Source organism: Penaeus chinensis, chromosome 12 (genome assembly GCF_019202785.1).
Source record: "Penaeus chinensis breed Huanghai No. 1 chromosome 12, ASM1920278v2, whole genome shotgun sequence".
Taxonomy (NCBI): Eukaryota; Metazoa; Arthropoda; class Malacostraca; order Decapoda; family Penaeidae; genus Penaeus; species Penaeus chinensis.
Genome location: NC_061830.1, coordinates 16,421,458 through 16,431,457, shown reverse-complemented (window position 1 = coordinate 16,431,457; position 10,000 = coordinate 16,421,458).

The window sequence follows — 10,000 nt, the reverse complement described above, 5'->3', positions numbered from 1 at the left end:
ACCCTCGGTAGTTGAGGTAACACTGGTTGATGAGCATATTATGGCATTGAGACTGAAGCATGCTTTAGGCTTCATGTCTCTTTTTGCTGTATAAGCAAACTCAATGTGAAAGAGGCAGTCTATGCCAAACTCACATCCGTGGCAGACAATTGTCACCGGCGAGACATTCACATTGTTCTGGGCGACTTCAATGTGGTATTCGGCTATGATCGAGCTGGCTATGAGATGTCTGTAGGCCCCCATGGCTCGGGACTTTGCTAAGTCCCAGAGAATGAGGATTTCTCCTAAACTACAGTGCCTACCCTAACCTAACCTGTTGAGGGGTGTGGTCATCCCTCTCTAGAAGGGGAAACATGATTGATGGGACTGTAGCAACTACCGTGGCATAACACTGCTCAGCATATCAGGCAAGGTTTTCGCCCACATTCTTCGTAAACGGATCCCCGACCACCTACTAAGGGACCAGAGACTGGAGCAATCTGGATTAACTCCTGGCAAGTCCACAGTAGACCATATTCTTGCACTTTGAGTAATTGTGGAACGCTGCCGTGAGTTTGGTTGTGGGTTATTTGCAGTCTACATCAACCTCAAGAAGGCGTGTGACTTGGTGCATCGATAATTGATATGGGAGATTCTGAGACACGGGAATTCCTACACGGATTATTGGTCTAATATATAATATACCGGTACTGAAAGTGCTATAAAGTGTGGTGTAGCCATGTCAAACTTATTATCTGTTAATTCAGTGTCCGTGCACCAACACTTTTCAACACCTGCATTGACTGGATAATGGGCAAAGCTACTACCCAAAGTCAGTGTGGAGCAACACTGGGCAATATTAAGGTCTCAGACATTGACTCTGCCAATGATGTAGCTATCCTATCTGAGTCCCAGGAGTCACTGGTGGTGGCGCTTGATACGTTTAGTAATGACGTGAAACCCTTTGGCCTAGAGGTCTCCTGGACCAAGACCAAGATTCAGGACGTTGGGGGCCTGTTTGGAGAACATGTTCAGTCGATCCATGCTTGCGTGAGACACAGAGAGCTTTGCATACTTTGGCAGTGCAGTCCATATCTCTGGGCTGTCAGACCAAGAAGTCAGTAGATGGATTGGTCTGGCAGCTTGAGTCATGAACTCGATCAACAAGAGCAATTGGAGATGTTGGTACCTATGCAGAAGGACCAAGCTACATGTCTTCAAGGTCTTGATACTGCCAGTTTTGCTCAATCGAAGCAAAACTTGGAATCTGGCTAGTGCTTTGAAGTCTCGTCGTGATGCCTTTTGTAACAAGTGTCTTTGCCAGATCATGGGGTACAATTGGCAAGACCATGTGTCCAACCCTTGGCTACACCATGAGACTGGCAAAAGAACCTGTTACTTGCATAATCCGGGATCACCCACTCGGAATATATGGGCAACTTGCTCGTTTCCCTGTGGATGACCCTGCCCATCAGGTTGTCCTTCTGTGTGACAATCCTGGGTGGAGGAGGCCCATGGGATAACCTAGGAGATCATGGTTTGGGTAGCTCAACAAGACCTGCCAAAGTGGCTGTGCTGTGCAAACGAAATTACACGTGGTAGAATCGTGTCCTCTCCCCCAACCACTGCGAAACAGGCACCACTTTAGATCATAGCAACAGTAATAAGCGAAAGATATTGAAAACGTACCAAAAAATGGTTCCAAAATCTAGTCACCGTATGCTTAATCCTAGTGGAAACTTACAGTAAATGAGTCTTTCTGGAATATTAGATTCAGACTTTTAAATTTAAACTTAATTCTTCTTACTAGTTTTATATTACTATATTTATATTCTTAAGGTGTGATTGTTTATTAATAGTTGATACTGACGATCTTCAGTTCATTATCTTTATCAATAGTTCTTAGGTTAACTTTTTAATTCATTTTTGTTTTTGTTTACTTGTTTTGGAGTTTAATGTGTAGTTGTTACGGTTTAGCGTTAAGTTTATTTTAATTATTACATGTCCGTTCATATAAAATAGTGAAAATTACTAACTTTGAGTTTTTAACTCGACTTTTATCTCCATTTCACTGTCATTTTAACTGTATTTATTGTTTTATATGTGGTCATTCATTGTTTTCTACATGATGGAGATTAATGTATTACTTTGCTTCGAAAGTTCTTACATACTAATTATGATCTTAAATGTTTATGTAACTGTTACAGTGAATTATTGTAGTCAAAGTGGGTGAAGTTATGCATTTTATTTTGAGACATTTTATGGACAACAAATTATTATATCTATTTCAATCCTTTAGTAATATTAACTGGTTGTAATATTATTATATCCATGTAAAACTGATGTGTCCATGTGCATTTGGGGTCAGTAAAGATCTCTATCTATCTATCTATTTATTTATCAATCTATCTATCTATATCATATATACTGATACAATCCATCACTGTGGCCTTCCACTCCTCTCCAGTTGAGAGCCTGTACACTGAATTAGGCATACCATCTCTCTCTCGACGCCATACCCTTCTCTCTCTCCGATGTTATGCTCGATTCTACCAACTTCCCCTCACTAAACTAACTATCCAACGATCCCTACTTCCTACCTTTGCTTCTCCATGTTTACCTACTCCTTTCTCCACACGCATGGATACCCTCCTCTCCCATTCCCCTTTTCCCCATCTCCGACCTCTCCCATTCTCTGTCCATTCAGTCCCTCCGTGGCTTTTACCTTACCCCCGTATTTGCTGGCCTGTTTTCCCTGACCCACCAAAATCAAATATTTCTCCGGTTGTCCTTCTCACCCATTTCCTTGACCATGTCTTCATTCATTCCTCCAGTATTCATGATTACACTGATGGCTCCAAATTCACCTCCGGTGCTGGTTTTGCAGTAACCTTCCCAACTCGTACTTTCAAATACCCCCTCCCTCCTGAATCCAATCTTTATTACAAAACTGTATGCACTCCTTTTAGCCTTAACACACATATATTCACTCCCCTCTTCCTATTTCACAATTTTTACTGACTGTAACTCACTTATTCTCATAAAGTCAATACACTCGACCAATCTGTCCACACGCCATAAAACAATCAGATTTTGCTGGGTGCCCAGCCATTTTGGAATCCCCGGCAATGAACAGGCAGATAGCACGCTACGCCGCTATGTCCACATCATACCATCTATGTTTCTCACGTATCCCCCCCCTCCAGGGGAGGGAGGCTGGTGAGATGACCTGAGCCCACAGACCCTGGGGCATGACTGAAGGCCAAACAAGGTCAAATGAACTTGTCAGCTAGTCCTCGCTGAAGCGATTGTTCTCCATTGGACTTAGACTGCGTGGCTGTTTGCCACATGGCTCTATGTCTAATGGCTTACACAAATCATGCTTATGTACACGGTATAGTGAAAGTACGCCAGTCGGCTCTATCAAAGCACCAGCGTGGGGAGTTAGGAAGTGGTACATATGAAGTAGGAGAAAGGAGAAATGGAAGTGGTCACTATAGGGAAAGTGGTCTAGAACTGACCAGTGGAAATCTAAAAGAAGAGAAGGGGAGCATAGAGAGGTCAATGCATGAAAAAGACTGCGTGCGTATCTCAAAGTGTGCAGGCGATCTGAAATAAGAATAAGGTCAGCTGTGGAGAGGAAGTTCTCTAGAGCTCGGCCACGGGAGTTGGTGATAGAATCACCCCCAAAGAGTGTGGCAGCAGTTAAAATCACCTGAGGAATGAGGAAAGGTGGTTGAAGTTGGGAAATTAGATTTTCAAAAGCAACAAAGTCAATGGGGTGGGAAGGGGAGAGGTAGACTGAAGTCACTGTGATCCAGGAGCGAAGAAAGATACGAATAACTGTACAAGGGACAGTGGTTTGAAAGGGAGGTGTCATGACATAAGGTGTTTTCTGGTTGATAAGTATGGGCGAGACATAAAGGGAGTGTGGGGAAGAGACAAAAGGGTAATTAGGGGTTGGTATAGGAGGATGTGTAAGAAAAGTCTCTTGAAGGCATGTAATGGATAGGTTATAAGAAGAAAGGATATGACAGAGGTCGGGCCTGTGAGAGCGGAAACCGCAAATATTCCAATGAAGGATAGTTACACTTTCGTTGATTTAGTGGTAAAGATTGCAGTGTGTGTTGGAGAATTTGAAGGGGAAGGAGCTAGAGGGTGGGATACGGAATGAGAGGGGGGAGGTGGTGTTGTATCAGGAGGGGTATTAGGAGGTCGAGGGTCTGGGGAAAGGGATACTTGTGATATAAGGGATTCACGTGTCTCCAGGAGGGAGTGGAAGGGATAGAGGGGATGGGGGGAGGGTTAATGTAGGCGGGGCTGGAGTCGGGGGGATGGGGTAGGAGGATAGGGTGTAGGGGGAATAGAGTAGGAGGAGGATGGATATCGGCAGTCACTTTGAGTGTGGAGGGAGCGTGAGTTGCACAAATTGAAGGTGGATGAGTGTCAGTTTGGGATTCGATTATGTACTTTTGAATATCTTCAAGAGTTTCTGTAATGGAGTTGCTCGGGGAGCTTTGTGAGAAAGGCTTTCTTGTGAGGGGGGAAGAGAAGACTGGTGTCTGAAGAGTAGGGGCTAAGGAAGGTCGAGGTGATTGTGAGGTAGGGGAAGAAGGGGTGGAACGTTTATTGTCTGCTGCGGGTAGTGCGGGGAGGGAGAGGGGAAGGTGTTGGGGCTGTAGTAGAGACTGGAGTGTCTGGATTTAGGATGGCAAAATAATTTGACTGGGGAAGGTAGGAGGTAGAAGAGGGGAAGTAAGATGAAGGAGGGGTAGGTTTAGGAGAAGGTGTAGGAGTTTGGGAGGTAGGGGGATTGGTAGAGTGAGCGACATTACTGGAGTAGGGAGTAAGAGAAAAACGTCGTCGACGTGCCTCCTGTCTGGCTTTACGTAGAGTGAGTCCAAGTCTGAATCTGAAAGTTGCTACCTCAGACTCAAATTGTAGGTGTGGCAGCCTCTATAAAATACATTATGGGGGGGGGGGGGGCGCCACAGTTGGCACATGTGCGTGATTGTGCAGAGCAGTTTGATCCAGTATGACCATGTTGGATACATAGTGGGCATCTGGCTCTGGAATGGCAGTGTTTGGCTGGGTGTCCTAAACGTCAACAATTTTGGCACTGACGAGGAGGTTGGTATGGTCGGACAGGGAGGGATTCTCCACTTATGTAAACATTAGAGGGAAGGTCATGTCTACGGAAAGTAATTTTGGCAATGTTAGTGGGTTTCTTACGATGACCTTCGGGAGGAATGGAGTAGCATTGTACTGATGTCGTATCATAGTCTGTGAAACAGTAAATCTTCTCCAAAATCTGACCAATCTTAATCATAGATTGGGCAATTTGCTGGGGAGATAGAAACAGTTCCAGTGCAAGTATTGAGGGATGGATGGGGTTCTGTAGGGATGGGATTGCCATATAGATCAGTTAGATTTGCTAATGCTATAGCTTGGTTTTCAGATGTTACTGTGACGAGACGGAAGTGGTCGGGTCGGCCTATTTGTTTTTGGAGACATTACTGGAAGAGAAGGGCAACAATGGGCAAGGGATTGGGGGGGGGGGGGGGACGAGAGAAACGCGACGGTTTATTTGAATGAGACCCACAAGAGCCAAGGACCCCTTGTGGGTTTTTCTCCCTTCTTCCCCTCTTTCTCCCTGTATATGTATATATATATACTTGTATTTGAATATATATATATATATATATATATATATATATCTAGTGAGATATATATTTGTGTGGATGTAAATGTTCACATAAATGTTTGTGTATATGTATATATATAATTAATTTATATATGTGTATACACATACGTTTATATGTAACCATAGACGCAAGCAAATGCACACATATACATTTATATTTTTGAATACTTATATTTTTGTTTATATGTTACATATATATATATGATTAGGAAGGGTATCCCGTCATGTAAGGTTGGTATTCCCAAATAACCAAGTATATATATATATTCAAATATCTAGACTATATATACATGTAGGCCGATAATATAAGTATAGATGGTAAATAATTCATGGTTAATGGTTAAAAGCAAAATAAGTGTGCTAGACATCTAAGGTCATATAGCACTATAGTTAATGTTAGTGAAGGATGGTTGGGTTAGTGATTAGTAGTTAAAGCTGGGTTAAGGAATTGGTGAGTGAATGGGTTAGGGTCGGATGAGGTAATGTAAAGGGGTTAGATCAAGTGAAGGATATATATGCGTTTGAGGAAGGAAAACAGGTTATCAAAGCAGAAAGTGTGAGATTCTGTAAGGATGTCTGATAAGTTGGGATGTCTATGTAGTGAGGACGTGGGCATGACAATAGAATATGTGGGACTGAAAGAGGAACATTCGGAAACCGCGAATGTTCCAATGAAAGATAGTTATACTTTCGTTGATTTACTGGCAAAGATTGCAGTGTGTGTTGGAGAATTTGAAGGGGAAGGTGTTAGAGGGTGGGATAAAGAATGAGGTTGGGGAGGTGGTGTTGTATCAGGAGGGGTGTCGGGAGGTAGAGGGTCTGGGGAAGAGGGTACTTGTGACATGAGGGTTTCACGTGTGTATCCAGGAGGGAGTGGAAGGGATAGAGGGGATAGTGGGAGGGTTAATATAGGTGGGGCTGGAGTCAGGGGGAATGGGTTTTGTTGGGATGGGGTAGGAGGATTGGGTGTAGGGAGAATATGAGTAGGAGGATGATGGATATCGGTAGTCACTTTGAGTGTGGAGGGAGCGAGAGTTGTAGAATTTGAAGGTGGATGAGTATTAGTTTGGGATTCGATTATGTAGTTCTGGATATCTTCAAAAGTTTCTGTTGTGGAGTTGGTTGGGGAGTTTTGTGAGATAAAGGTTTTCTTGTGAGGGGGGGGGAAGAGAAGTCTGGTGTCTGAAAAATAGGGGCAAAGGAAGGTGGAGGTGATTGTGAGGTAGGGGAAGAAGGGGTGGAACGTTTATTCTGTCTGCTGCGGGTAGTGCGGGGAGGGAGAGGGGAATGTGTTGGGGCTGTAGTAGAGATTGGGGTGTCTGGATTTAGGATAGCAAAAGAATTTGATTGGGTAGAGATTGAAGTGTCTGGGTTTAGGATGGCAAAAAAATTTGACTGGGGAAGGTAGGAGGTAGAAGAGGGGAAGTTAGATGGAGGGGGGTTGGGTTTAGGAGAGGGTGTAGGAGCTTGGGAGGTAGGGGGATTGGCAGAGTGAGCGACATTACTGGAGTAGGGGGTAAGAGAAAAACCTTGCTTCCTGTCTGGCTTCACGTAGAGTGAGTCCAAGTCTGAATCTGAGAGTTGCTACCTCAGACTCAAATTTGTAGGTGGGGCAGCCTCTATAAAATACATTATGGGGGCCGCCACAGTTTGCACATGTGCGTGATTGTGCAGAGCAATTTGATCGAGTATGACCAGGTTGGGCACATAGTGGGCATCTGGCTGTGGAACAGCAATGTTTGGCAGGATGTCCTTAAATGCCTAACAATTTTGGCACTGACAAGGAGGTTGGCATGGTCGGACAGGTAGGGATTCCCCACCTATGTAAACATTTAAGGGAAGGTCATGTCTACGGAAAGTAATTTTGGCAATGTTGATGGTTTTCTTACGATTTCCTCTGGGAGGAATGGAGTAGCATTGTACATATGTTGCATCATAGTCTGTGAGACAAGCGAGTAAGTCCTCTCCACAATCTGACCATTCTTTGTCATGGATTGGGCAATCTGTTGGGGAGATAGAGACAGTTCCAGTGCAAGTATTGAGGGTTGGATGAGGTTCTGTAGGGATGGGATTACCACATAGATCAGTTAGTTTTGTTAATGCTATAGCTTCGGTTTTCGGATGTTACTGTGACGAGTGGTCGCGTCGGCTACGGAAAGAGACTTTGCCTACTTGTTTTTGGAGGCATTGTTGGAAGAGGAGGGTGTTTTGAGAGTAGGGAGCTGTGGGAGGGATCACGAAAAATCGGTCCATTTGGCTGGGCTAAATAGAGTATTTAGGATTCTTGTAGAGGTGGGGGTAGTAGAAGTGCGGGGACGTGTGGAGGAGGGAGTAGTGTTGAGGGGGGGTAGTGTTATGGGGAGGTGGGCAATAAGGTTGTAAGGTAGTAATAAGGGGAGATTGGATGGTTGATGAAGAAGGTTGTGGGAGTAAAGGTGTTGAAGTTGAGCATGTTGGGAGAGTAGAAATGTCTCCTGGGGGTTGATTGTTGATTAGGGTTGATACTGTACTAGTATGCATTGATGATGGGGGAGTTGTTGCAGTGTTCGGAGCCGTGATCAAAGGAGAGCTGGGATTGGGGCTATTTGATAAAGGGGCAAGCCTCATTGCCCCTAAGATTGGGGCTATGTCTTCATTATTGGCCATGATAAGCCTGGAGTATGTTGGGGAAAAATAATAGTCCACCCCTCAGGGTCCCCTTGAGGGGTAAGGGCCAGGTATGGCAGGGGAATACCGTGCCCATGGTTCCCTCAGGCCGTTCAGGACTGACATAAAGTCAGCCTTTCATCCTTTCAGCACGGCTCTCACACCTTAGGAGGTAGATAGTAGAAGGGATTGGTAAAGAAACTGAAACGAAAAGTATGAGTGGGAAAAAAGACTATGCAAAATTAGTTGAGTCGATGGCTGAGTCCCAAGGTTGAGGAGTTCCCCATCATTGGGTCTCAGTCTTCGTCTCCTAAGCCCCCCCACGACAACAACGGGCAAAGGATTGGGGGGGATAAGTATAGATATGATGTAGATACAGGTAAATTGACATAGATCTCTCTCACTTCCTCTCGAGCCGCTTTTTTCTCGTCTTCTTTTCTCACTCTTTCTCTACTTTTCTTTCTCCCTCCCTTTTTGCGGCTTCCGGGGTTCAAGATTCTTGATTTTTTTTTTTTTTTTTTTTTATCCCTTATCTATTTCTTCTTTTTATCCGATTCTTTGTTTTATGTATCTATTTCTTCTTTCTATCCGATTCTTTGTTTTATGTAATTGCTTATAAAAATCAGAAATAAAATAATCACCAAAGAGTATGAAGTTATTTTTTCTTATGTATTAATACTAACTTATTTGATTCGCTCATATTGGAGTTGTCAGATAGGGAATGGACATGTATGTGTTTCAGGTGTACGCTCATTAGCGCCGCTGCCGGTACTGCGGTTGCGGTGCCCTCATGTTCTTCGGTAGGATGTGTGCGTGCGTGTTTCATTTGTACATTATATGCTCACACAACTCTCACTTTCTCCCCGTTTATTCAGTATGCTCATGCATGCAAAATGTAAGAGAACAGTATTATAGTATTTTATAGCGCGAGAATCCAGGTATACTAGATTCTTATTGACATAAATACAGGTAATATGTGTATTTATGTGCACGTGAACGCGCACATATACACATGACATACTTGAGAATATATATAATGTAATATACACATGACATACATGAGAATATATATATAATGTACATAGACATGTATATACATAAACGCCTTCATATATGCGCGCGCGCACACATACAGAATGATAGCATTTCTACCTCATTAGAAATGTTAATGTTTATTGCATGTATTTAGTTATCTATGCATCTATTCATCTTTCTTCAAATACATGTTCTGAAGTGTCATTCCAACTTTACCGAAAAATCTTTGCTATTGTTATTTTTCAGTCACTTTCACTGGAGACTGCACAGTTGTATATCGCTTTGCTTGACTTTATGATGTGTTGTGTGCTTGTGTTTACTTGCGTGCGTTGCTGCGTGCGCAAGTGTTCGGAAAAAAAGAAAAGACAAAACGGCGTGAGTTGTGTGCGTGTTTGGGAGGGGGGGGGGGGGCAACAACGTCGTGCGTTGTTGTCAGAGTGTTTTGGGGATAAAAAAATGAAAAAAAAAACAAAAAAAACGGCGTGCGTTGCTGTGTCTGTTTGGAGAGGAGGATTGGAAGATTTTTTTTTTCTTTTTCTAAGGGTAGTCATAAAACATAGATAATAATCTTTATTAGGTAGATATTTGTATCATTGCCAATAAGTATAATGATAACACCAACTACAATAATATCAA